Source organism: Melanerpes formicivorus, unplaced genomic scaffold (genome assembly GCF_026170545.1).
Source record: "Melanerpes formicivorus ecotype bairdi unplaced genomic scaffold, bMelFor1.0.p_v2 SCAF_260, whole genome shotgun sequence".
Taxonomy (NCBI): domain Eukaryota; kingdom Metazoa; phylum Chordata; class Aves; order Piciformes; family Picidae; genus Melanerpes; species Melanerpes formicivorus.
This window is the reverse complement of record NW_027142612.1, coordinates 212,501-220,000: the sequence shown is the minus strand read 5'-3', so window position 1 is coordinate 220,000 and position 7,500 is coordinate 212,501.

Below are 7,500 nucleotides of genomic sequence, written 5' to 3'. Positions count from 1 at the left end.
TTCCGACGCGACCCGAAAGGCCTCATCGATCAACAAGGACGGAAGGAAAGGAAGCCAGCGGAGGCCCCACGGCCTCGCTCTTCTGGGACAGACACAGCCACGCGCACCCGCCACCCGCCCTCGGGAGCAGCCAGCAGGCACGGGGCTCGGCGTGCGGGCAACACGCCGGAGGAGCAAACGGGGCGCCCTCCAGAGATGGGGGGGGGGGGCAAGCTGCACCGGGCCGCACCGGCTCACAGGGCACCTCTGCCTCCCCGAAATGTGGGCTTGCATTTTCCCTCAAGCTGCACCGAGTTACATCTCCATCACGGGGCGCCCCTCTGGAGCCAGGAGGAAGCCGTGCTGGGGGCACCGGCTTGCCCTCCTCCCCCCATGCCGGGCTCCATAGCATACGAGTGGCCAGTCACCGCCGCTGGCTTTTCCCTTAGATGCCGTTGCCCCCCGCGGGCTGCGGCTTTGGCCATGGGGGGGAACCCCCGTGAAGAGGGTCCAGTGCTGGGAACTCTCTCTGCCCCTTACCGGGCTCTCTCTCGCCGTGCCTGGACGGGCTTGCTTTCCATTCTTGGTGGGACCGACGCCGGCACCACGTCTCCCCGGCTTTCTCTGCCCCCGGGCCCCACCGGGCAAACTTCGCTTCGGGGGTTCCACACTTCGGCAGTGGCCGGCGCCAGCCACTCGTCAACTTTTTCTCTTCTCCCCTCTTTCGTTGCCGAGCCCGGGCTGGGCTCCGGCTCACGGACGAGCGAAACCCATCCAACACCGCTGAGGGTGCGCCAGCGGCCGCTCCAAACCGCCGCGCCTTTGCTCGGCCCCGCGGGTCCCCTCTCTGACCCGGGGGAAAGCCACCGAGAAGCCAGACGGACCCCTGCCCAGCCGCCTGGCGGGTGGCTTGGAGCAGCCGCTCGGCAGCGCTGCCCTGGGAGTGCTCGGCGTCACTCGTTCCCTCATATACGGAACTGGAGGGCCGTCAGCTCCGCGAGCGCACAACCAGCCGACCTCCGCCCAGCGGCAGGTCGCAGAAATCACGCCGGCTTGTACGATGACGTAGGCGGAGGCAGAGCGCAACAGCGACCCCTTGGCGACAAGCGCGATCTCCGCGGAGAGCACGTCTACTCGCCGAGGGAGAGCACGTCTACTCGCCGAGGGAGAGCACGTCTACTCGCCGAGGGAGAGCACGTCTACTCGCCGAGGGAGAGCACGTCTACTCGCCGAGGGAGAGCACGTCTACTCGCCGAGGGAGAGCACGTCTACTCGCCGAGGGAGAGCACGTCTACTCGCCGAGGGAGAGCACGTCTACTCGCCGAGGGAGAGCACGTCTACTCGCCGAGGGAGAGCACGTCTACTCGCCCAGGGAGAGCACGTCTACTCGCCCAGGGAGAGCACGTCTACTCGCCCAGGGAGAGCACGTCTACTCGCCCAGGGAGAGCACGTCTACTCACCGAGGGAGAGCACGTCTACTCGCCCAGGGAGAGCACGTCTACTCGCCCAGGGAGAGCACGTCTACTCGCCGAGGGAGAGCACGTCTACTCGCCGAGGGAGAGCACGTCTACTCGCCGAGGGAGAGCACGTCTACCTCCCGCCTGAGGGAGAGCACGGGGGGGGGGGGACAAAGACAGGCGGCAGCCGCTTCGGTGAACGTCACCCGGGAGGCGACCGGGACCGGCCCGGGGCAGTCCCGGGAAGCCGGCGTCCGGCACAGGGAACCGTCAGCTGCCGGACCGGGGGCGAATCCCCGCGGCCACGGCAGGGGTGGGGGCTCGAAGACAGCCGGCAGCCGCTTCGGTGAACGTCACCCGGGAGGAGACTGGGGCCCTCCCGGGACCGTCCCGGGAAGACGACGTTCGGCACGAGATCCCGGCCGCGGCCGGACCGGCTCGAAGCCCCGCGGCCCCGGCACGGGGGAGGCCCAAAGACTGGCGGCAGCCGCTTCGCTGAACGTCACCCCGGCCGGCGACCGGGGCCGTCCCGGGGCCGTCCCGGGATGCCGGCTTCCGGCACGGGGTCCCGGCCGCGGCCGGAGCGGCTCGAATCCCCGCGGTCCCGGCAGCAGCCGGAGCCGCTCGCCGTTCGGGCTCCCGGCACCCTACGGATCCGCCGACTCGTTCGCGGGCGGCGGGGGGAGGCAGTGAAGGAGGTGCGGGCAGAAGCGGCAGCGGAGGCGGAGGGGGGGGGGGGGGTGCTCGGAGACAGCCGTCAGCCGCTTCGGTGAACGTCACCCGGGAGGCGACCGGGACCGGCCCGGGGCAGTCCCGGGAAGCCGGCGTCCGGCACAGGGAACCGTCAGCTGCCGGACCGGGGCGAATCCCCGCGGCCACGGCAGGGGTGGGGGCTCGAAGACAGCCGGCAGCCGCTTCGGTGAACGTCACCCGGGAGGAGACTGGGGCCCTCCCGGGACCGTCCCGGGAAGACGACGTTCGGCACGAGATCCCGGCCGCGGCCGGACCGGCTCGAAGCCCCGCGGCCCCGGCACGGGGGAGGCCCAAAGACTGGCGGCAGCCGCTTCGCTGAACGTCACCCGGCCGGCGACCGGGGCCGTCCCGGGGGCCGTCCCGGGATGCCGGCTTCCGGCACGGGGTCCCGGCCGCGGCCGGAGCGGCTCGAATCCCCGCGGTCCCGGCAGCAGCCGGAGCCGCTCGCCGTTCGGGCTCCCGGCACCCTACGGATCCGCCGACTCGTTCGCGGGCGGCGGGGGGAGGCAGTGAAGGAGGTGCGGGCAGAAGCGGCAGCGGAGGCGGAGGGGGGGGGGGCTCGAAGACAGCCGGCAGCCGCTTCGGTGAACGTCACCCGGCCGGCGACCGCGGCCGTTCCGGGGCCGTCCCGGGAAGCCTGCGACAGGCACGGGGTCCCGGCCTCGGCCGGACCCGCACTGGGTGCCGCCGCCTCGGGCTCTCGGGACGGTATGGATCCGCCGACTCGTTCGCCGGCAGCGGGGGGAGGCAGTGGAGGGGGTGCGGGGAGAAGCGGCAGCGGAGGCGGAGGCGGGGGGGGGGCTCGAAGACAGCCGGCAGCCGCTTCGGTGAACGTCACCCGGGAGGCGACCGGGACCGGCCCGGGAAGCCATCGTCCGGCCCGGGATCCCGGCCGCGGCCGGACCGGCTCGAATCCCCGCGGCCCCGGCACGGGGGAGGCCCAAAGACTGGCGGCAGCCGCTTCGCTGAACGTCACCCGGCCGGCGACCGGGGCCGTCCCGGGGCCGTCCCGGGATGCCGGCTTCCGGCACGGGGTCCCGGGCGCGGCCGGAGCGGCTCGAAGCCCCGCGGTCCCGGCAGCAGCCGGAGCCGCTCGCCGTTCGGGCTCCCGGCACCCTACGGATCCGGCGACTCGTTCGCCGGCGGCGGGGGGAGGCAGTGGAGGCGGTGCGGGGAGAAGCGGCAGCGGAGGCGGAGGGGGGGGCGGGGGGGGACGATAGTGGCGGGGGGCGGGGGGTGCTCGAAGGCAGCCGGCAGCCGGTTCGGTGAACATTCGCCGGGGCGGGGGGGGCGACCTGTCCGTGCCCGGGGCAGCCCCGGGAAGCCGGCAGCCAGCACGGGGGTCCCGGCAGCACCTGTTCCCTGCCCTGGGACTTGCCGTGCCCGGCGGCCGGTTGCCGGGTGGGGGGAGCGATGAGAGGCGGGGCGCAGCGGCCGGGGCAGCGCCGGGCGGCAGCGGGGGGCTGGGCGGGTGGGGTAGGCGTCGAGCGGCAAGCCCTCGGCTGCAGCGAATGTTCGGCGGTGCGGGGGGGGGGGGGGACGGGACGACACGTTGGGGGCGCCGAGTCCGAGCCACCCCCGGCCCCAGGGGCGGCCGGAGGGGGAGGCCGGTGCCTGTCCCTGGGAGCTGCTGGGCGCCGGATGGCCGAGGGTGCGTCAGAAGCCGCCCGAGCGGTCGAGCAGGTCCTCCAGAAAGGCCTAGGGTGGCTTCGAGGGCCCCGGGAGCAGTCGAGGGAGGCCTCCAGGCAGGTCTGGAGTGGATGGGAGGCCTTCCAAAGCAGACAAGGGAGGCTGCCAGCAGGGCCTAGGCTGGCACTGCAGCCTGTAAATGGTTGGGGGGGGGGGCCTCTGGTGCGGCCTGGAGTCTCTGGGTGGCGTCCAGAGAGGTGCAAAAGATCCTCTGGTGCGGCCTGTGGTGGCTGAGAAGCCTGCAGAGCGTGCGGGGGAGGCTTCTGGTGCGGCCTGGGGTGGGTCGGAAGCCTGCAGAGCGTGCGGGAGAGGCTTCCGGTGCGGCCTGGGGTGGCTGAGAAGCCTGCAGAGCGTGCGGGGGAGGCTTCTGTTGGGGCCTGGGGTGGCTGAGAAGCCTGCAGAGCGTGCGGGAGAGGCTTCTGGTGCGGCCTGGGGTGGCTGAGAAGCCTGCAGAGCGTGCGGGAGAGGCTTCTGCTGCGGCCTGGGGTGGCTGAGAAGCCTGCAGAGCGTGCGGGGAGAGGCTTCTGGTGCGGCCTGGGGTGGCTGAGAAGCCTGCAGAGCGTGCGGGAGAGGCTTCTGCTGCGGCCTGGGGTGGCTGAGAAGCCTGCAGGGCGTGCGGGAGAGGCTTCTGCTGCGGCCTGGGGTGGGTCGGAAGCCTGCAGAGCGTGCGGGGGAGGCTTCTGGTGCGGCCTGGGGTGGCTGAGAAGCCTGCAGAGCGTGCGGGAGAGGCTTCTGTTGGGGCCTGGGGTGGGTCGGAAGCCTGCAGAGCGTGCGGGAGAGGCTTCTGTTGGGGCCTGGGGTGGCTGAGAAGCCTGCAGAGCGTGCGGGGGAGGCTTCTGGTGCGGCCTGGGGTGGCTGAGAAGCCTGCAGAGCGTGCGGGGGAGGCTTCTGGTGCGGCCTGGGGTGGCTGAGAAGCCTGCAGAGCGTGCGGGGGAGGCTTCTGCTGCGGCCTGGGGTGGGTCGGAAGCCTGCAGAGCGTGCGGGAGAGGCTTCTGTTGGGGCCTGGGGTGGCTGAGAAGCCTGCAGAGCGTGCGGGGGAGGCTTCTGCTGCGGCCTGGGGTGGGACGGAAGCCTGCAGAGCGTGCGGGGAGAGGCTTCTGCTGCGGCCTGGGGTGGCTGAGAAGCCTGCAGAGCGTGCGGGAGAGGCTTCTGTTGGGGCCTGGGGTGGCTGAGAAGCCTGCAGAGCGTGCGGGGGAGGCTTCTGCTGCGGCCTGGGGTGGCTGAGAAGCCTGCAGAGCGTGCGGGAGAGGCTTCTGCTGCGGCCTGGGGTGGCTGAGAAGCCTGCAGAGCGTGCGGGAGAGGCTTCTGCTGCGGCCTGGGGTGGCTGAGAAGCCTGCAGAGCGTGCGGGAGAGGCTTCTGCTGCGGCCTGGGGTGGCTGAGAAGCCTGCAGAGCGTGCGGGAGAGGCTTCTGCTGCGGCCTGGGGTGGCTGAGAAGCCTGCAGAGCGTGCGGGGGAGGCTTCTGCTGCGGCCTGGGGTGGCTGAGAAGCCTGCAGGGCGTGCGGGAGAGGCTTCTGCTGCGGCCTGGGGTGGCTGAGAAGCCTGCAGAGCGTGCGGGAGAGGCTTCTGCTGCGGCCTGGGGTGGGTCGGAAGCCTGCAGAGCGTGCGGGGGAGGCTTCTGCTGCGGCCTGGGGTCTCTGGGTGGCCTCTAGAGAGGTGCAAAAGACCCTCTGGGTTGGGCTGGGGTGGCTCTTGGACCCCTGCCACACAGTGGAGAGCGGCCTCCGGCCCGCCACCTGTGTCCCTGTGTGCCTGAGTGCCTGTGTCCCTGTGTCCCTGAGTGCCTGAGTGCCTGTGTCCCTGTGTCCCTGTGTCCCTGAGTGCCTGAGTGCCTGAGTGCCTGTGTCCCTGTGTCCCTGTGTCCCTGTGTCCCTGAGTGCCTGAGTGCCTGTGTCCCTGTGTCCCTGTGTCCCTGAGTGCCTGAGTGCCTGAGTGCCTGTGTCCCTGTGTCCTTGTGTCCCTGTGTCCCTGTGTCCCTGTGTGCCTGAGTGCCTGTGTCCCTGTGTCCCTGTCTGTGTACCTGTGTGCGAGAGTGTCCGGCACGCCACCCAGCGGCGGCGGGCAAGCAGGTAGGCGGGTGGGCGGGCCGGCGAGGGCCAGTGTGAGTTTGGGGGGTGGGAGGGGAGGCGGCAGCTGGAAGCGTCAGAGGAGGGGGCGTGGCTCCGGCTGGCCCCGGGAGCAGGTTCCCGGGACCGGGACCGGCTGGACCCGGCGGGTGGTTGATCCCGGGGCGGGGGGCAGAGGCGGCGGGAAGCGGCAGCTGCGTGTGCGGCGGGGGGGGTGGAGGGCGAACCGCGGCGGGAAGCGGATGCTTCAGAGCAGGTTACGGGGGCGGGGACGGACGACACCACCTGTCCCCGCCCCGGGACGGGCTGGACCCGGCGCCCTGGACCCGGCGCCGTGTACCCGCCGCCGCCCCCGCCGCCGCCCCCCTCCGCCACCCCGGGACCCCGACGTTTTTTGGCGCCCGCGCCTTTTTTTGCTCCCCGCCTGCCCGCGCTGCCCCGGGCCCTCCCCCGGGGCGGGGCGGGAGGGAGGGACGGACGGACGGGTAGCCGGGGATCTCCGAGCGCGCGCCACCAGACCGAGGCGGGGTCCCGGCGGCGGCGGCGGCGGCGGCGGCGGCGGCGGGCGGCAGCAGCAAGCGACGGCGGGGGGGGCAGGCTAGGGAGAGAGGGGGAGCGGCATGCGGTAGGGCTGGGGGGTTTGTTTCGGGGGGGAGGGGTGGGGGGGGGGTGGCAGCGGTCAGCGAGAGCGGGGAGAGGGGGAGCGGCATGCGGTAGGGCTGGGGTGTTTTTGGGGTGGGGGCGTTGGGGGGATTAGCGGGCGGGGCGGGCAGCCCAGCCAAGCGGCAAGCCGGGGGGGCGGGCGAGGGCGGCTTTAGGGCCGGAGGAGCGGAGCGCAACCTCCCCCGTGCAGGCTCCAGCGTGGAGAGCAGCAAGTTTTGGGGGACGGGGGACGACGGACGGGAGGGGCAGCGGCGAGAGGCTAGCTGCGGCAAGGGGCACCGGCACGGCCGCCCTAACAGCGCCGCCTCGGTCGCAGGGGTTAGAGAGCAGCCGGGCAGCCCGGGAGGGAAGCGGCAGCCCGCGTCGCGATCCCCCCTCCAGGGGACAATGTGGGAAGGGGAAGCCGCGGCGGCTTTGGCGGGGGGGTGCCCAGCTGCTAGCGGCTTCGGGGGGCAGTTAGCGGCGGCGGGGGGGGGGGGAGATGGGTCGCGGCAGCGGCAAGAGATAACGGCGGGCGGGGGGGCTCCGTGCAAAGCGGTAACGGGAGCCGGGGGGTGTGGGGAGCTGGGGGTGGCAGCAGCGGCAAGAGGCAACGTCGGGAGGGGGGGCTCCGCGCAAACCGGTAACGGGGGCCGGGGGGTGTGGGGGGGGGCGGTGGTGGCCGCGGCAAGAGGCAACGGCAGGCGGGGGGGCTCCGCGCAAACCGGCAGCGGGGGGGGGGGGGCGGGGGTAGCGGCAAGAGGCAACGGCGGGAAGGGGGGGCTCCGCGCAAACCGCTAACGGGAGCCGGGGGGTGTGGGGAGCTGGGGGTGGCAGCAGCGGCAAGAGGCAACGTCGGGAGGGGGGGCTCCGCGCAAACCGGTAACGGGGGCCGGGGGGTGTGGGGGGGGGGCG